At 42.0% G+C, this 21375-nt stretch overlaps 1 protein-coding gene and 1 pseudogene across 4 annotated transcripts in view; both read right to left on the bottom strand.

Annotated features, from left to right (window-relative positions):
* Positions 1 to 21375, bottom strand: part of RNF220 (ring finger protein 220) — a 254653-nt gene that overhangs the window by 182270 nt on the left and 51008 nt on the right. The gene's annotated exons all lie outside the window — the stretch shown is intronic.
* LOC116474073 (U2 spliceosomal RNA) lies at positions 14533 to 14644 on the bottom strand (annotated as a pseudogene).

The raw sequence follows: 21375 nt of genomic DNA, 5'->3' as shown, positions 1-21375 counted from the left end.
CCCTATTTTCTTTATAGCTTACCAAATATATATATGTTCTTAAGTAATATATTGCTTAGTTTTGCTTGTTTTGGAACTTTATAAGCATGTCTATCATACTGTATGTATTCTTCTGCAACTGATTTCTTTTTTTCTTTTTTTTTTTTTTTTTGAGATAGAGTCTTGCTCTATTACTAGGCTGGCGATCTCAGCTCACTGCAACCTCTGCCTCCCAGGTTCAAGTGATTCTCCTGCCTCAGCCTGAGTAGCTGGGACTACAGGTGTGCACCACCACACCCGGCCAATTTTTGTATTTTTAATAGAGATGGGGTTTCACCATGTTAGCCAGGATGGTCTTGATCTCTTGACCTCATGATCCACCTACCTCGGCCTCCCAAAGTGCTGGGATTACAGGTGTGAGCCGCTGCGCCCAGCCTCTGTAGAGATTAATACACTCAATAATGGCACCCAATAGATGATAAATCCTATTACAGAGAAACTCTCTTATTCAATGCATTGGATGATTAATCTGAAAAGTCCTGTATATCATTAAACAGAGATATATACTTACCTTGAACTTTTTTTTTTTTTTTTTTGAGACCGAGTCTCACACTGTTGCCAGGCTGGAGTGCAGTGGCTCGATCTCGGCTCACTGCAACCTCTGCCTCCCAGGTTCAAGCGATTCTCCTGCCTCAGCCTCCTGAGTAGCTGGGATTACAGGCACGTGCCACCACGCCTGGCTAATTTTTGTATTTTTAGTAGAGACGGAGTTTCACCATGTTGGTCAGGCTGGTCTTGAACTCCTGACTTCAAGTGATCCACCCGCCTCAGCCTCCCAAAGTGCTGGGATTACAGGCATGAGCCACCGCGCCCAGCCTGAACATTTTAACTTAAAAAATATAAATATAGATTCATTCTTCAAGTTTTTGATGTAGGGCCAAAGGTATGTGTCTGCTGACTGGCTTTTCAGATCTTTCCTGCATAAATCACACCCATAACACATTGTCTACAATTTTAGTTTTTAGTGGAACGAGAACTTGAAGCAATTAGAGTGCAGATTCCTAGACTGTTGTGATTTTTTTTTCCTTGGTCTTACCCACATATCTTTCAACAGCAATTATTTTAGAAATTCACCATAATTTTCAACTTGGCTTTCATAGAAAAATTCTCCAATTTTATATCACTGCGTTTACAAAATACAGTTGTCCCTTCATATCCACGGTGGATTAGTTCCAGGACCCCCTCCAGATACCAAAACACTTGGATGCTCAATTCCCTTATATAAAGTGGGCATAGTATTTTCATACGACCTTCACATATCCTTTTGTATATTTTAAATAATCTCTAGATACTTATAACACCTAACATAATGCAAATGCTATGTAAATAGTTCTTATATTTATATTTTTTTATTGTTGTTTTTATTTTTATTTTTTTGGAGACAGGGTCTCGCCTTGTCACCCAGGCTGGAGTGCAATGGCATGATCATAGCTCACTGCAGCCTGGAACTCCTGGGCTTAAGTGACATTCCTGCCTCAGCTTCCCAAGTAGCTGGGACTACAGGTGCATGCCACCACACACAGCTAATTTTTAAATTTTCTGAAGAGACAGAGTCTTGCTGTGTAGCCCATGCTGGTCTTGAATTCCTGGTCTCAAGTGATTCTCCCTCCTTGGCCTCCCGAAGTGTTGGGATTACAGATGTGAGCCATACCACTCCCAGCCTATTATTATTATTATTTTTATTATTTTTGGAGACACAGTCTCACTCTGTCACCCAGGCTGGAATGCAATGGCATGATCTCGGCTCACTGCAACCTACGCTTCCCGGGTTCAAGCGATTCTCCTGTCTCAGCCTCCCAAGTAGCTGGGATTACAGGCACACACCACTAGGCCCAGCTGATTTTTGTATTTTTAGTAGAGACGGGGTTTCACCATGTTGGCCAGGCTGGTCTTGAACTCCTGACCTCAGGTAATCCACCCGCCTCAGCCTCCCAAAGTGCTGGGATTATAGGCGTGAGCTACTGCACCCAGCCTATTATTTTTTATTGTTTTTTTTTTTCTTGAATATTTTTGATCCGTGGTTGGTAGAATCTGTGGATGAGGAAACTGTGAATACAGAGGGCCGACTGTACTTAATGAAATTAGGTAATTGCAATAATAACTAGCACTGGTATAAAGAGGCTTAGAAACAAGTACAGCTGAGTTCTGGTAAGCACACAAGATAACGCGTGGGAATGGCAGTAAGTGGCCATACTGTATACTAGCAAAACCATCAGCCAATAGTATGTCATGGGCATCAGTTAGGATGTTTTATATAGGATATACAGAGTGTCGGTTAACCGGGCATGTAAGTTAAGTGGAAGTTGGATGAGACAGCTACGATATTATTATTCTCTTTGTTTCTACCACTGACCTAGTTACAGAGCCCAATTATCTTCTCAGCTGACCCCTCTGAAGGAAATTATCTTCAATCAGGCTTGGTTCACTGTTGAGGTTTGCCCCTGGCCAGAAAGGAACAGAGGAACACATAGACTCCCCAAGAAATGAAGCCTAGTAAGTTGGAAGAGATTTTAAAATATTTGGTTTTCAAAGGGTTACTCCTGATTTCTGAGACCCGCCCCCACCATCCCTGATGAGCTGAGATAGAGAGAAAAGTTCCACCTTTCTACACTGTCCTGTGATGGGGCACAGCATTGTGGAGAGGAAGAAGGTCTGACTTTAATTAGTCAGACCATCACCCCACTAAACTCCACTGAAACCAAAACAAACCAGGCAGTCCCATATGTCATAAGAATTAAAGGCATGGTTCCCACTTCCTAACGATGCTTTCACAGAAACCGTTCCACTGTAAAACTTTATGATTTGAATCTTTATAGCTGCCAGCAGAGCACATGTTCACTGCCTTAAATTATAACTTAATCACAATAGAAGCTGACTTTGCAGCCCTTTGCAGTCAAGATGGGAGAGGGAAGGGGCCTCCAGAACAAACGGCTGCTATTCCTCTGCCCACCTGCCTCCTCCTGTCCTTCCTAGTGTAGTCCCAGGAAAGCAGAGGACGTGGGGAAACACACCTCACAGCCCAGGAAAACCTCAAAGCCAGAACCTTCCAGTATGGTCTAGAGACATGAATATCATCCTGTCCGGAACTTATGTGACCTAGTTAGGGCAAAGTGAGTGCTGCCGAGAAGCAAAAGGCAAGAAGGATCAGAGGGAGAAAAGCAAGGCGGCAGGGAGCCACAGGCACGCGCATCCATCCCATCACCCTGCTGGCCAGCTCACTGCATTCCTTAACTTTGGTTGACATCCTCTATTGTTGCAGACTAGTTTGACAAAAAAAGGAAACAAAAGCAAAATATCCCCACCTCTCCTCAGTTCAACACAGCTAAAACAGAAAGTGTGGGAAGGAGAGTGACAGAAGCTGTTGGACCGGAAGGCTGAGGCCAGATCCTGAAGGTCCTTGTGTGGCACACTCAGAAATGTTTATTTTATCCTGTAGGCAATTGGGAACCATTCAAAATGTTCAGTACTGAAGCAACCTGATGAGATTGCCTTTCAAAAAGACTCTACATTCAAAGAAGATACACAAATGGCCCCAAAATGAAAAGATGCTCAGTATCATCAGTCACTAGGGAAATGCAAATCAAAACCACAATGAGATATTGCTTCACACCCACTAGGATGGCTATTTTTTAAAATCCCAAACAAAACATAACAACAAAACCAAACCAGAAAATAAGTGGTGCCCGGGATGTGGGAAAACTGGAACCCTCATGCAGGGCTGATGCAGGAACGGTGTAAATGGTGCAGTGGCTATGGAAAAGAGTTTGGTAGTTCCTCAAAATGTTAAACATACAGTTATCACGTGATCCAGCAATTCCACCCCTAGATATATACCCAAGAGAACTGAAAACATATGTCCACACAAAAACTTGTACAGCAATGTGCATAGCAACATTATTACAATAGCCAAAAGGTGGAAACAAGATCCATTCCATCAACTGATGAATGGCTAAACCAAATGTGGTATATCCATACAATGGAATACTATTAAGCCATAAAAAGGAATGAAGTATTGAAACATGCTACAACAGTAGTAAAACTTGAAAACATTATATTAAGGGAAACAAGCTAGACACAAAAGGCCACAGGTTTTATGATTTTATTTATGTGTGATGTCTGGAATAGGTAAATCCACAGAGATGGTAAGCAGATTAGTGGTTGCCAGGAGATGGAGAAGAGGGTGAATTGAGAAGTACAAGGCTTCTTGTTTTTGAGACAGAGTTTCGTTCTTGTTGCCCAAGCTGGAGTGCAATGGTGCCACCTCGGCTCACCACAGCCTCTGCCTCCCAGGTTCAAGTGATTCTCCTGCCTCAGGCTCCGAGAAGCTGGGATTACAGGTGTGTGCCACCAGGCCCAGCTAATTTTCTGTATTTTTAGTAGAAACAGGGTTTCACCATGTTAGCCAGGCTGGTCTCGAATTCCTGACCTCAGGTGATCCACCCACCTTAGCCTCCCAAAGTGCTGGGATTACGGGCATGAGCCACTGTGCCTGGCCAGTATGGGGCTTCTTTATAGCGTGATGACAATGTTCCAGAGTTAGAGGGTGGTGATAGCTGAAAGACATTGTGATTATACTAAAAACCACTGACTTGTACACCTCGTTTTATTTTATTTTATTTTGAGATGGAGTCTTGCTGTGTCGCCCAGGCTGGGAGTGCAATGGCATGATCTTGACTCACTGCAACCTCCACCTCCCAGGTTCAAGCGATTCTCCTGCCTCAGCCTCCTGAGTAGCTGGGATTATAGGAACCCAACACCTTGCCCGGCTATTTTTTGTATTTTAGTAGAGACGGGGTTTCACCATGTTGGCCAGGCTGGTCTCGAACTCCTGACCTCAGGTGACCCACCAGCCTCGGACTCCCAAAGTGCTAGGATTACAGGCGTGAGCCACTGCACTCGGCCAATGACTCGTACATTTCAAAATGATTAAAATGGTGAATTTTATTTTATTTTTTGAGTTAGGGTCTCACTCTGTCACACAGGATGAAGTGCAGCGGCACAGTCACTGCTCACTGCAGCCTTGAATGCCTGAGCTCAAGTGATCCTCCTGCCTCAGCCTTAGTGGAGGTGGAGGTCAATGCTGAAGTCCAGTGGGTTGGGAATGAATGGGAGATAAAGAAGCGGAGAAGGTCACCCTCTCAAGTATTCATTGAATGTCTCCTATGTGTCAGGCCACGATAGAGAGGAAATCCAGCAAGCTTTGGAAATAATAGGAAGGGAAGAAATAGGAAAGTAAATGAGAAGGATGCAGGAAGAGGATGGGAGGGAAATGAGAGAGCCAAAAGGACAGGAGGAGGGTCAGTAGAAAGCAAGAAGTTTAAGGTTGATGAGTTCTTAGTGATGAGGTTCACAGTGTGGCCATGGGACTGGACAGTGAAGTGGAGTGGTGGTAAAGGTCTGTAGAAGTTAACAGGCCAAGAAACTATAAATGTGAGGGATCAGATCATTCCATCCAACAAACGAGGAGGAGTGGAGACTGTCAGAGAACAGACAATGACAGAAGCGAGAAGACAGTAGAATAGTGGAACAGCAAGGGTCTCAAAGAAGGGGGAATTGTGTGTATCCTTTTTATTTTTCTTTTTTACAAATGAGTAAACCTGCATATTCCACTACTAGCTACTTAGTAGACACTCCATAAATAAATGTTGCCAACTGACTGATGTGTGCTCTCAAAACCATCTCAAAGCTGGCATGTTCTAAACTGAACTGTGATTCCCTTCCAAACTTAGTTCTCTTCCATTGTTATCTGTCTCATCTATTCCATTGCACATGCCAAAATCTTAGGATGCATTATTGACATATTTCCTTCCTCTTTGTCACTCTTGAGATGGAACTCATCATCAAGTCTTACCAATTTTATTTCCTAACATCTCTCACATGTGTCCACATTGCTCTACTTCTACCATGCTGGTCTAAGCACCCATCATCTCCTGTCTACTTCATCTGCCTCCTTACTCACCTCTGCACATCTGCTCTTGTCTCCCTGCAATCCATTCTCTACTCTGCAGCCAGAGTCATAGCTTCAAAATGTGAATTTGATCAGGATGTGTGTCCTTTACCCCTTCATCCCATTCAAACCCTTTAAGGGATTCCCATTGTTCTTAGAGTAAGAACTCTTTAATGTCAGGCTCCTCTGCAGCCTCACCTCGTACCATACTTTCATACTATTTTCAGTCTTTTCCAACCTAGTGCTTGTCGTGATCCCTCCTGGTAGGGCCTTTGCACCTGCGATTGCCTCTGCCTAGTGTTTTTCCTCTCTGTTTCCTAAACGCATATTCATCCTAATCAGTTCAACTTTCCTAAAATTTTTGTCTGGGTCATATCATACTCAGGCTCTCGTAGCACTGCATAATTCTTCTTCATAGTGCCTGCTAACAGTTGCAATTTTACATTTGACTAATGCCTGTTTCCATGAGGACAGGGACTGTGCCTCACACATAGAAGGAACTCAGTAAATATTTAGTGAATGAATGAATGAATGAATATTATACCAATAAACTTGCTCAGTGGTGTTGAGTGGCAGATCTGGGACTGTGTCCCAAGAGGAAATGTATTGGGGGGAGGTTTGAAAAATGAACTCCAAGATCCCTTCCATTCCTGAGATTTGTGCTTTCTAGGTGAACTTCTATTATTTTCCTTCCCTTCCTATTCTTAGGCTGGCTTGCTTGGCCTTATCTATACACCTCCACTGGGTACCATAAAGAATTAAAGACCCTACAGATTGGAAGGAATTTGTTCCTTCAGATGTTGGAAACCTTTCCTTTATCAGATGATTGAAAGAAACTCCTTAACAACAACCTTAATAATTGGTTATTTACTCTCTACTTAAACACATCTAATAATAGAGTTCAATTCTTCTCCAAAGGATTACCTGTGGGTTTTCTTTCCTTTACTAATATATAAGTTAGGCATCTTTTTCATATGATTATTGGCCATTTATATTTCTTTCTAAAATGAGTTCTCATATCCTTTACCCTCTTCTCTCTGTTAATTTTTTAGACTGATTTATAAACTCTCTGTAGATTAAAGAAATTAGCCCTTTGTCATATTATGTTGTAAATATGTTTTCCAGTTTGTTGTTGATCTTCTGATTTTGTTTTTGGCATCTAAACAATTCTATTCTATTTTTTTTTTTTTTTTTTTGAGACAGAGTCTCGCTCTGTTGCCCAGGCTGGAGTGCAGTGGTGTGATCTTGGCTCACTGCAACCTCCGCCTCCTAGGCTCAAGCAATTCTCATGCCTCAGCCTCCCAAGTAGCTGGGATCACAGGTGTGCACCACCATGCCCGGCTAATTTTTTGTATTTTTTTGTAGTTTCACCATGATGGCCAGGCTGGTCTCAAACTCTTGACTTCAAGCAGTCCACCCGCCTCAGCCTCCCACAGTGCTGAAATTATAGGCATGAGCCACTGCGCCTGGCCTAAACAATTCTATTCTACATGGAACAAAATTTAAAAGATACAAAAGATTATATAACGAAAAATAAATCTTCCTTCACTCTTGTTTTCCAGCTCAATTCTCCTCCCCAAACGCAAGTACTATTAAAGTTTTTTTTGTATATCTTCCCAGGGCTTGCCTATAGCTGTTTACCTTCCTACAACACACACAAAAGGTAATAATGCACTTCGCTTCCACATCTTGCATTTTCACTTATGACACAAGATATATCAGAGTCCTTTCCATATCAGTACAGGAAGAGCTGATAGATATTGCCAAATTGCCCTCCATAGAGGTTGAACCAATTTACACTCTCATTAGCAATATATGCGAATGTCTCTTTCCACACCTTTCACCGGTACAGGCATACCTTGTTTTATTGCACTTTATAGACATTACATTTTTTACAAATTGAAGGTTTGTGGCAACCCTGTGTTGAGCAAATCTATCAGTGCCATTTTTTCAACAGCATGTGCTCACTTTGTGTCTGCGTCACATTTTGGTAATTCTTGATCTTTGATGTTACTATTGTAATTGATCTGGGGTGCCATGAACCACACTCATATAAGATGGCACACTTAATAAACGTTGTGTGTGTTCTGACTGCTCCACCGACCAGCTATTTCCCCATCTCTTTCCTTGGGCCTCCCTATTCTCTGAGACACAACGATACTGAAATTAGGCCAATTAATAACCCTACAAGGACCTCTCAATGTTCAAGTGAAAGAAAGAGTCACACATCTCTCACTTTAAATCAAAAGCTGGAAATGACTACACTTAGTAAAGACGGCATGTCAAAAGCTGAGACAGGCTGAGAGCCAGGCCTCTAGTGTTGACCAGTTAGCCAAGCTGTGAATGCAAAGGAAAAGTTCTTAAAAGAAATAAAAAATGCTATGCTAGTGAACACATGAATGATAAGAAATGAAAGAGTCTTATTGCTGACAGAAAGTTTTAGTGGTCTGGATAGAAGATCAAACCAGCCACAACATTCCCTGAAGCCAAAGCCTAATCCAGACCAAGGCCCTAACTCTCTTCAATTCTATGAAGGCTGAGAGATGTGAGGAAGCTGCAGAAGAAAAGTTTGAAGCAGCTGGGCGTGGTGGCTCACACCTGTAATCCCAGCACTTTGGGAGGCCAAGGTGGGTGGATCACCTGAGGTTGGGAGTTCGAGACCAGCCTGACCAACATGGAGAAACCCTGCCTCTACTAAAAATACAAAATTAGCTGGGAGTGGTGGCATGTGCCTGTAATCCCAGCTACTCGGAAGGCTGAGGCAGGAGAATCGCTTGAACCCGGGAGGCGGAGGTTGCAGTGAGCTGAGATTGTGCCATTGCACTCCAGCTTGGGCAGCAAGAGCGAAATTCCATCTCAAAAGAAAAGAGGAAAAAAAAAGTTTGAAGCTAGCAGAAGTTGCCTCATGACGTTTAAGGAAAGAAGGCATCTCTGTAACAGAAAATTACGAGGTGGAGTAGCAAGTGCTGATGGAGAAGCTGCAAGTTAACCAGAAGGTCTAGCTAAGATAATCAAAGAAGGTGGCTACACTAAACAATGTGTTTTCAATGTAGATGAAACTGCCTTGGCCGGGCGCGGTGGCTCAAGCCTGTAATCCCAGCACTTTGAGAGGCCGAGGCGGGCGGATCACGAGGTCAGGAGATAGAGACCATCTTGGCTAACACGGTGAGACCCTGTCTCTACTAAAAATACAAAAAATTAGCTGGGCACGGTGGCGGGTGCCTGTAATCGCAGCTACTCAGGAGGCTGAGGCAGGAGAATGGCGTGAACCCGGGAGGCGGAGCTTGCAGTGAGCCAAGATAGCGCCACTGCACTCTGGCCTGGGCGAAAGAGCGAGACTCCTTCTCAGAAAAAAAAAAAAAGAAACTGCCTTATATTGGAAGATGCCATCCAGAGCTTTCAAAGCTAGAGAGGAGAAGTCAATGCCTCAAAGCTTTAAAGGACAGATTGACCATGTTAGGTGCATAATGCACTTGGTGACTTAAGGTTTAAGCCAGTGCTCATTTGCCATTCCAAAAATCCTAGGGCCCTTAAGAATTATGCTAAATCTATTCTGCCTATGCTCTATAAATGGAACAATAAAGCCATGATGACAGCACATCTGTTTATAGCATGGTTTACATAATATTTTAAGCCCACTGTTGAGATCTACTGCTAAGAGAAAAATATTCCTATCAAAATATTCCTGCTCATTGACAATGCACCTGGTCACCCACGTGCTCTGATGGAGACGTACAAGAATATGAATGTTGTTTTCATGCCTGGTAACACAACATCCATTCTACAGCCCATGGATCAGGGAGTAATTTCAACTTTCAAGTCTTATTACTTAACAAATACATTTTGTAAGGCTATATCTACTATAAATAGTGATTCCTCTGATGGATCTGGGCAAAGTAAATTGAAAATCTTCTGGAAAGGATTCATCATTTTAGATCCCATTAAGAACAGTCGTGATTCATGGGAGGGGGCCAAAATATCAATATTAACAAGAATTTGGAAGAATTTAATTCCAACCCTCATGGATGACTTGGAGGGTTTCAAGACCTTAGTGGAGAAAGTAACTGCGAATGTGGTCAAAATAGCGAGAATTACAGTAAGTGGAGCCTGAAGATGTAATTGAATTGCTGCAATCTCATAAGAAAACCTGAATGGATGAGGAGTTGCTTCTTATGGATGAGCAAACAAAGTGGTTTCTTCAAATGGAATCCACTTCCTGGTGAAGATGTTGTGAACACTGCTGAAATGACAACAAAGAATTTAGAATCTTACATAAACTTAGTTGATAAAGTAGTGGCAGAGTTTGAGAGGACTGATTACAATTTTGAAAGAAGTTCTACTGTGAGTAAAATGCTATCAAATGGCATCACATGCTACAGAGAAATCTTTCATAAAAACAGAGTCATTGTGGCAAACTTCACTGTTGTCTCATTTTTAAGAAATTGCCACAGCTACGCCAACCTTAGGCAACCACCGTGATCAGTCAGCAGCCATCAACATTGAGGCAAAACTCTCCGCTAGCAAAAATGTGATTTGCTGAAGGCTCAGATGATCATTAGCATTTTTAAGCAATGAAATATTTTTAAGTTAAGGTGTGTATTTTTTTTAGACATAATGCTATTGCACATTTAATAGACTACAATATAGCATAAATGTAACTTTTATATGCACCGGAAAACCAAAAGTTCATATACTCGCTTTCCTGTGGTATTTGCCTTATTGTGGTGGCCTGGAACTGAATCTTCAACATCTCTAAGGTATACTTGTGCACTATTAAAACCTTTTTGATCTCTGCCAATCTGATAGGTAAAAAAATGGCATATTGCAGCCAGGTGTGGTGGTGCATGCCTGTAATCTCAGCTACTCAGGAAGCTGAGGCAGGGGGATCACCTGAACCTGGGAGTTTGAGGCCAGCCTCTGAAACATAGTGAGGGTCCACCTAAAAAAAAAAATGGCACATGGATTTATGTAAGAGTAAATTTCAGCATTTTAAAAATATATTTAATATAATGTATTTAATATATTTATGGCCATTAAAAATTTTTTATGGCTTCTAGACCTTTCCATCTGAGAGGAATTAGGATTGGGAAGGATTATTGTGATTATAGGAGGAAGAATCTTTAGTTAATCTAGATTCAGTAACCTGCTTTTCCATTGGTGTCGCAGTGGGAGGGTTTGAGCTGTGTCCTTATTTTTATCAGCAACACAGCTGTGACTAAAGATATATTATGATAGTGTAGAAACAGTATGGGGTTTCAGGTCATGCAGACTTGAACTGAAACCCCATCTCCTTTCTTTGATTCTTTCTTTTCACATTAATTTATTGAAGTTTTACTATGTGTCAGACCCTGTGTAAGGTGCTAGAGATTCAAAGGTAAATAAAACACATTTCTTGTCATCCAGACACTCTCAGTATAATGAAGGAGCCAGGCACATAAACCAGTAAGTGTAATGCAAAATAGGTACCAATAATGATGATGTGGATGCCGATGAGATACAGATAATGGCTGGCAGCTCTGTGGATGATGAATCGGGAAAGGACGAGACCAGAGACAAGGAGAGCAGTTAGTAGGCTATAGAGGCAATCTAGGCAAGCAATGTAGTGAGAATGAAGAAGAGAAATCAGATTCTAGATGGAATGAGGCAGTCAGTAAGAGAATGATTTTGGTAAGAGTGCGGGGTGAGGATAGGCTTTCGTAGGTTGAGGACTGACTGAGAGATGAGGAAAGTTGCTGTTTCTTTGATATAATAGCTATTGTGGCATATCAGTTCATCAAATATCCATTCCCTTCATTCCTCTGCCTCCCATCTTCTCTGCCACACAGATGTGCTTTGCTCATATGACTTGCTCAGTCTTCAAAGCAGGATGAAGTGACATTCCTACCCTCTGACTTTGGGCTTGGCCATCAACTTCCTTTAACCAGTGGAATGTTAGCAGACATAATGCAAGTAGAGATTTTAGATATGCACAAAAAAAGAAAAAGAAAAAGATGCGCATGCAAAGTTGGCCTTGGTCTCTTGGGCTCCTGCCTCCCACCATGAGAAGAACATGCCTCTGGTAGCTGCTGGTTCAAGAACAATAAAGGACACGTGGAACAGACCTGGACCTAATCCACAGCTTAGAGTCAGGCCCATCTGACCTCAGCCTAGACTAGCTGAATCTCAGGTGATCTACGCAACTGTACACTCAAGAAATATATATCCACCATCTATGACACTGAATTCTGAGTAAGTCTGTTATACAATGTTGCTGTGGCAAGAGCTGCTGACATAGGCCTCTAAAAGTGGTACCTTTTCTCTAGGCTAAATATCCCTATTTTCTGCAACTGTTCATAGTATGCCGCCTCCTTTCTTATTTCTGTCAGATTTCTCTGCAAGATATACCAACTGAACCAATTAGGAGGCACCCCTCCAAAGAATCACCAAATTAGAATTCTGCACACATGTGACCCTCTTCCTCTCCTCTTCAACTGTCTCCGTTCTAGAGGTCACCCTATGGAAAAGGAAAGAATTTGTCCCTGGAGCCTGGGCTCAGGGTGAGTCTAGAATGAGGAGGCTCAGGAAGATTAAAGCTCAAACTCCATGAGTGAATTAGAAGGGAGTGGTTCTCAGCTCCTGGTAAATTCTGGAAACTCAAGTTAGTCTATAAACAAAGAAAGAGGTCAGGAGACTAAAATGTCTACACAGAAGCCAATTATACACCAATTGTCTATAGTTTGGACTCGAGATGATATTGCTTTACATCCCAAACCACCTAAAGCCAGGCAGATAAGGAGGATACGGGGCAGATTCACATGCTGTGGCATCCGAAGCTTAGCATATATGACTTTGAGGACCCTCTTAAAAAAAAAGAAACAAAATTACAAATATAAAATTAGGTTCAAAAGTGAGTATTTATTAGAATGACAAATCATTTCACAACAATTACAAAGTTTTAAAGGTTGAGGAAAATGAGAAACATAAAAATATTCCAATGACATAATTTTAAATTAATTGATACACTTCTAAGTGCTTATTTCCTGTATTTTCTTTCCTTTTTTTTTTTTTTTTTTTTTTTGAGACGGAGTTTTGCTCTTGTTGCCCAGGCTGGAGAGCAATGGCGCGATCTCAGCTAACTGCAGCTTCTGCCTCCAGGGTTCAAACGATTCTTCTGCCTCAGCCTCCCAAGAGCTGGGATTACAGGCATGTACCACCACACCTGGCTAATTTTGTATTTTTAGTAGAGACGAGGTTTCTCCATGTTGGTCAGGCTGGTCTCAAACTCCCGACCTCAGGTGATCTGCCCGCCTCAGCCTCCCAAAGTGCTGGGATTACAGGCGTGAGCCACCGCGCCCGGCCTTTCTTGTATTTTCTTTTTTTGTTTTTTGAGATGGAGTCTTGCTCTGTGGCCCAGGGTGGAGTGTAGTGGCACAGTCTCAGCTCATTGCAAGCTCCACCTCCTGGGTTCATGCCGTTCTCCTGACTCAGCCTCCCGAGTAGCTGGGACTACAGGCGTCTGCCACCATGCCCGGCTAATTTTTTGTATTTTTAGTAGAGACAGGGTTTCACTGTGTTAGCCAGGATGGTCTCGATTTCCTGACCTTGTGATCCGCCTGCCTCGGTCTCCCAAAGTGCTGGGATTACAGGCGTGAGCCACCGCGCCCGGCCTTTCTTGTATTTTCTAAGCTGTGGACTCTGACTCTTCATATGAACAATTTTGAAGCATCTATACTTCATTTTTCTATAAAGAAAATAGAAAATCCTGTCTTTCTTCTACCATTGTTGACCAAAATTTGTTTATAACTGATAGCTTAGAGAATTTCTTTCCACTTCAAAACCCCTTACTAGTACTGTTACATAAATGTCAAGGATTAACGTAAAATTTGGGGAAACCTCTATCAAGTTTCTTTCATATAAGAGTTGTAAGATTTCACGGCCTTTCGAATTTTCCTTAATATTCTCAGACTTTATTGATACCCTTTTACAGTTTATTATTGGTGTCCTGGTTATAGTGACATATTATGAGTTTTATGTTACCTTTGGTCAATATTTCGGAGATGTGTATATAACTTCACATAAGAATGCACTCATTGTTAGTAGTATTGCTACAGACTTATGCACTATAAACACAGGAATTTTAATAAATTCCATTTCATGTGATTCCCATTAAAATTATATATATATATATATATATATGGCCAGGCGTGGTGGCTTACACCTGTAATCCCAGCACTTTGGGAGGCTGAGGCAGGCGGATCACTTGAGCAGGAGTTTGAGATGAGCCTGGCCAACATGGTGACACCCCGTCTCTACTAAAAATACAAGAAAAAAAAATTAGCAGGGCATGGTGGTGCGTACCTGTAATCCCAGCTACTTGGGAGGCTGAAGCAGGAGAATCGCTTGAACCTGGGAGATGGAGGTCACAGTGAGCCAAGATTATGCCACTGCACTCCCACCTGGGCAACAGAGCAAGACTCTGGCTCAAAAAAAAGAAAGAAAAAGGAAAAGAAAAAAAATGATACATTTACAATTGTATACACTGCATTAAGATGTATTCCTGACAGGTGTGAGGTTTTGTTTTCAGCAGCCATTAATAAGAACTAAAATTTTCACTTACAGTTTTACATATGTGAGGACTAGTTTCTGCACTTGATCTTAGCCAAAAGGCCGAGAAGCGATGTGAGGACTAGTTTCTGGATCCATACATTTTAAGCTTTGTTTCTCTTCCATTGCAGAGCATCATAGGACACATTCATGTCCCCTGACAAGCTCTCATCATGCACCTTCATGGCCTGACCAAGTTAATTAGCATAGTAGGCAGTAGCAGTACTCCTGAGAGCCATTTATATACCAGGACAGCCAGCAGTAAGTTAACTCTACACAGAAGGGACCGCAAACCACATAAACAGATGCATCAACTGAATATAAAATATACTCCCAACTCTGCTTCTCCTGAAACAGATCACCAAAACATCCACAGCCACTCCAACGCCACTCCAGGAGGGGAAATATGAACTCAGACGGAAAAGAGTAGTCTTAATTTTGATTAAAGTATTTTATTTTTGCAACGTGAAAAAATGTAACCATGTAAAAATATTGCTAAGGCCTCTTCCAGGGTCTTGAAAGGAGTTCATGCAAGTAAGGGACCTGTAAGTTTAAATCATTAACTGCATAGAAAATCCACTTCTAGAAGGATAAAAATCCTGGTTTTATCTTTTTCTTGGTGTAGGCACCATCAATAGACAGCATTACCTGTTGCTGGGTATTTTTGCATTAAATATGCAATATTTATTGAGTACTGACTAGGCACCAGACACTAGGGATACAATAGTGCTGAAATGAATACCGTCCCTGCCCCTGTGAGCTTAAGCTTTAGCTAAGAGACAGACATCAATCAAAGAGTTATATTTAGATGAATGTCCCAGGCAGGTTCCTTCTACGGGGCAGGTCTGTTACACCCAAACCAAACTAATTATTGAGATGTGCTGACAGGGGAGGGGGAAGGCCAGGAATGCAAGGAGTCCCTCAGCAGCGGCAGACCCCTCAGAAGGCCTCCTCTGACCTTGTGGTTCTCCTAGGGTTCAGAATCTGGCCACCGTGTTCCACACGTGTCCCAGTCTGCTCTGCAGCTATATTCAATCTATTCTTCTGGCACTTCAGGCTTAGAATTGCTAGCATGTGAGGCTGTATCAGCAGGGCCTCTTTAGTTGGGGAACCCAGGACCCAAAGTCTAGCAGAGGAAACACTGGGTGCTTGTCTGGGGAAGCTAAAAGAGGATCCTGAAGTAAGAAGTGGTTAGTGCAGCTGACCTTCTCTCTCCTAACTAAAAACAGGGAAGTGTTGTGAGAACCCTCAATGAACAGCACCGGGAGGCTCCGATCTCCCATTTTACCGTTCTTTCCTACCCTTCGCAGAGTCAGCCTACTGACATATTTTTTATCTTATTTTTTCAGCCAAACATCTTGAAATAGTTACCTACACCCATTTCCTCCACTTCTCACTTCCAATTTCCTACTGCTCCACAGCAGTCTAGCTTCTGCCAGTGAAACTGCAGGTACCAGGTGTTAGAGGATGTCACTGCCCTACCAGTATCCTCTGCCCTTACTATTTCAGTGAATCCCAGGCTACCAGCCGCTGGTACCTGCATTCATTCACCTGAGGGATTTCTCTCACAGCCGGGGTCTGTTCTGCTGCCCAAGCAGCAGGCTGGAAATGTCAGTGAATTAATGCCCTCTAAGAACAGTCCTCAACCAATGACCTGAAAGAGCTCCCTCACCCTGTGAGAGGGGGAACGATGAGGTGGGTGTTCTGCACTGACTTCCTGAGCTTTCCCAGTGGGATTAAGCTGTCATTGCCCACGGTGGCTGCTGGCTTAATTCACCCTTTACTGGCCGTCCCCTCCCTGTTCATCCCCCTCCCACACACACCAGTGTTCTTCATCTTTCAAACAGACTAATCCTCGTCTCAGGGTCCACTTTTAGGAAAACTCAAACTAAGCACCAAGATCATCAATGACTTCCTGACTGTTTCGGTCTTGGTGAATCCATCAGTTAGCAAGTATGCATTGAGAACCTACTAGGTTCTAGGCATTGTCTAATCTGACCTCACCTCTTTAATACACTTGACATCCATAACCACTCCTTCCTGAAGCTCTCCTTCCTTGGATTCAGGCTTTCTTGCATGTGGGTATTCCCTCTTTCATCGGCAGTTCCGCTCCACCTACCCCTTACACCGTGGTGTTCTCAGAGTTCTCAGTCCAGGTCTTGCTCTTCCCACTCTACATGTCTTTCTTTGGCCATGTGGCCCACCTGCACAGGATTAAATCTCACTTTTTTGTTCGAAGATTCCCAAATTCCTTTATCTACCCTTACTTTGTCTCCTGGGTTTCAGATTTTGTGTCTGACTACCTTTTGGACATTTTTACTCGGAAGCTACAAAGTTATCGCAAATGCAGTATACCCAGTTTCGGGGGGTTTATTAGCTGGGTTCTGCGTAAGGACAAGTGTGTAAGGAAATTGGGTAGAAGACATTTTAAATGCAAGAGAGCATTTAAAAGTGGTGGATCATGAGATGCAGGCTCAGTAGGAAAGGAAGTAATTCTGGGAGAAGCCTGAGAGGTGGATCACTTGTAAACACTCTTAGGGAGGCGAGGCGGCGGATCCAGAAGCAAGAGAACGAGACCCCTAAACCCACTTACTAGAAAAACCGTTAAAAAAAAAAGAATCACCATGGTAAAAGTCAGAAATTTATTGAACTTCCTTACACTTATTTTACAAGTTAGAATTGTTTTCATTTTAAATTACATAAGGGAACATTCTCTTTTTTGGTGCTTTGGGACATTAAAGGTCTGGCTTGGATCTAGGCAGTCAATGAGATGAAAGCACAGTTATAACAGGAGCAAGGGAGAGAGGAAGCTGGAAAGTAGAGGCTGTTGTCCAAGAGTGGATGCTCTCTTAACCAGCCTCTTCCCTACCGACCTACTGGGTTAACTAAAACTTTCCATTCCTGCTGTAATACATTTTAGTTAATGGACACGGTGCTCTGAATGTTCCTGGCTGGCAGGCCACCCTCTTCCACACACATACACTACCTCCACTTTTACCAGCTGAGTGTAAGTCATTGTGATTGTTCCAAAATTTCTTTATTCCTGTGGTAGTAGTTATTGCATTTACATAATTTAGTTAAACATTATGTAAACCAATCGTGCAAAAAGAAAGAGAACTGTTGTTTCTAAGAACACTAAATCAGATACTTTGGGAAGTTTCATTAAAGCTAAATCTCTTTTTTAAATGCTATTGAATTGGGTGTGGGTAAGACAACTAGAAAACAGTTAACATTTATTGAATATTTACTATATATCAGGCAGTACATTAAGGCTTTATATAAAATAGCCACTTCATCCTCACAATAACTCTCTGAAGTGGTTGCTGAGGAAACTGAGGCACAAAAAGGCTAAGCAATTTACCCAAGTTAGGAAATGGTACATCCAGGATTTGAACCCAGGTGGTCTGGCTTGAGAGACTGTCCTAACCATTATGATATCATGTAAAAAAAAAACTGGAAAAAATCCTAACAGTGGAGTCTGTGCAAAGGCTATTTCATAAGAATATTTAAGTCTCTTGTTCTATTTTTTTTTTAAGAGACAGTGTCTCACTCTGCTGCTCAGGCTGGGAGTACGGTGGCGTGATCATAGCTCACTGTAACGCCTGGGTTCAAGTGATCCTACCACCTCAGCCTTCTGAGTAGCTGCAACTACAGGTGCATACACCATGCCCTGCTAATTTTTTTATTTTTTATTTTGTGTAGAGGGAGGGTCTTGCTATGTTGTCCAAGTTGGTCTCAAACTCCTAGGCGCAAGCAATCCTCCCACCTCAGCCTCCCAAAGCACTGGGATTACAGGCGTGAGCCATCACACCTGGCTTTCTTGTTCTATTGTAAAGAAGCTGAAGCCAAAATCCACAGACAAGTCGATATGGATATGGTTGTTCAAGAATCAAGGACTCTACACTTGATAAAAGGCCCTGACACTCTACCCAAAGACTAGCAAGTGGTTGTGCATTTCTAAGTTAGAATGCAATGTTGAAAGTATATATGTGGTATATGTGGTACTTTTTATGATGTACCACTTTAACTGACTTTGATTAAACAACCTAGTAGCAATGCTGAATGACAAGGACTTCTCTGTTTCAGAACTTAAAATTTCAGACATGGAACAGCCCTAGATGAAGAATCAACTATCTTCCTAAAACACAGATTTAAATATAACGCTTCCTTGCTTAAATACTTTTAATTTCCACCATCTACCCCTACTCTCAAACAGAAAAAAAAAAATCCAAGGTTATAAGTAGTATCCCGCCTACCTTTACCATCTTATTGTAAAGGAGCCAGTCCCTCTTGCCTGTCTTTCTAGTCATCTGCCAGTTACTTCATTCATGCTTCAGTATCTCTGACTGTGTCATTTTCTTTGCCTGGAATTATCTTCACTCCCTCTCTAATTGGAGAAATCTTACTCATAATTTTTTTCATTCATTTTTTCATTCATTCAGCAAATAGTTCTGGGCACCTATTGAGTGAAGAATGAACTAATATATATCTATAATATATATAAAATGATGTTTCCCTATTGAAATATTATGATAAGCTATTCTTTTCCTTTGAAGCATTTATCTCAATTTACTATTTTATATTTATTTGTGTGTTCATTTGTTTAGTGTTCAAGGGAAGGGGCAGAGAAGAGGAGGAAGAGGAGAGAGGAAGTAGAGTGTTGGGAGGGTGTTGGGAGAGTATATATAGCTTGCAGGGAAGGGGAAACAGTTGGGAAAACTCTGAGGAATTAACATTGGAGCTACAGCTGAAGGATACATGGGTGTAACTGGGCAAGACTGGTGGCAGTTGGGGATAGGTAGGAGCAGGAGGGGTTGGGTGGACGTGTGTTCCAGATCCAGGGAACAGCGGGTGCTAAGACGCTGAGGCAGAAGGAGGGGTGACATGATGGAGAAACTGAAAGAAGTCCAGTGTGGTGGGATTGCAGAGTGTCCCACCCAAGATGGAAGAGACAGAGGCGTATGAGGCCAGAGAGGGAGAGGGCTAGACCCTGCAGGACTCTGCAGGCCATGGCAATATAACTTTGATCTTCATCAGAAAAGCAAAAGGGAGCCATTGGTGAGACCTAAGCAAGGGAATAACGTTTTCAGGCTTGTGATTTTAGAAATCTTCTGGCTGCCACGTAGACAACAGATCGGAAGTGCAGCAAATGTCACTCCTTTCTTAAGCCTTCCTTGACCCCATGTGCTCCTACCAAAACTTACGAAGCTCCTTGAGGACAGGGACTTGGTCTGTTTTGTTCACTACTGTATTCCCAGTGCCTAAAACAGTTCCCAGTGCTTAGTAGGTCCTTAATAAACGTTTCTTAAATAGTGCAACTTTTTAATATCATTTCTCACATGACACTTATATAGTATCTCAACTCCATGGGCTTTCCAGCATTCTGAAAAGTGAATGATCTTTCTTGTGAGAGAAGGACTAAAGTCACAGTTAATGTAATGTTAAAGCTGTGCACAAAATTCATATAAGCTGAAGGGAAAAGACATCTGTCCTGCCACCATTTTTTCCTTCTCTTACAACATGCAGTTACCTTACTTCATAATAGGAACATTGGACCCTTGGTAGCCGAATAATTCCATGAATTCTTCAGTGGAAAGGAAGTTCTTTCTCTCTTAAATACCTCCAGAGACTAATGGTAATTGTCTTGGCTTGGATTACCAAATGGCTTTTGTGTATTCTTTCCCCTTGAAGGTCTTAGGGCCTTTCTCCAAATTAAGAGAATTCTTATTCTAAGAATATGACACTCTAGCAATATTTTCACAAGCATCACAAGATCTGAAAGCTAGAGGGCTCTTTGAAGGCATTTAATCTACCCCTTACTCCCCCCCAAAGCTTACACTCCCTCAGTACCACTCCTTCCTCATCACTTAGCTGTCTGGCCCCAGGGTGTTCTCAGATCAGTTCAGGTGTCAATCAGGGACAGATGGCATGTGCTAGAGCTAGAGAACTCAGAAGGTCACCCTTGATCGTCACTAAGTTCCCGTGTTTATTCCAAAACAATCTGTGTTGTATTTATGTAGTTTTATGACTAGTTGATTATCTCCAGTGCCAACCCCTCTTCTTATTCCAGACCATTAAATTAGTTTTCAGGGTTCTTCTTCTCTCTCAACTTATTCATCTTTCCATGTGGTTTTCAATGTTATTACTGTCTCCAGTTCATGCCTTTGCAGTTCTAACAAACTTGTTTCTTATAACCTACTTAAAATACCAAGCTCCTTAATGAATTAATCAATCAGTTAATCAAATATTTATTAAATCCCTACCACATTTTTTCATCCCATAAATTTTTCTTTGAGAGCCCCATGAGTCCCCAGGAGACTGGCAGCAAGACTATTAGAAAGTCTCACTGCTAGCTCCATGCACTCACCGCTGCCTTCCTATGCATCATTTTATTTTTATTTCTTTTCTTCCCCTTCTTTTGCTCTCCGTTTTCCTCTTTCTTATTTTTCTCCTCTCCCTCCTATGACTCCATTTTCCCATCCTGTCACTGTGGTGTCCTCCTTGGCATTTTGTGCTTGAGGCATTTTGGTGTGTCCTATGCTCTCGCTAAAGGGAATCATAGTAAGGAGTCTAAACTCACATCCCGAAAACAGAGATTTGATAGAAGCAAAGGAAAGAGCAAAACAAATAGTAAGCAAATCCAGTGAACAGAGAATGACAGGAAAATGGCTTGGCAATTTCTTACAAAGTCAAACTTATACTTACCATTTAACCCAGCAATTCTGCTCATTGTTCTTTACTCAAGAATAAAGAAAACTTACGTTTGCACAAAAACTTGTTCATAGATGTTTACAGTAGCATTATTC

The sequence above is a fragment of the Hylobates moloch genome, unplaced genomic scaffold (assembly GCF_009828535.3).
Source record: "Hylobates moloch isolate HMO894 unplaced genomic scaffold, HMol_V3 SCAFFOLD_8, whole genome shotgun sequence".
NCBI lineage: Eukaryota > Metazoa > Chordata > Mammalia > Primates > Hylobatidae > Hylobates > Hylobates moloch.
This window is presented reverse-complemented; position numbering and strand designations above follow the sequence as displayed.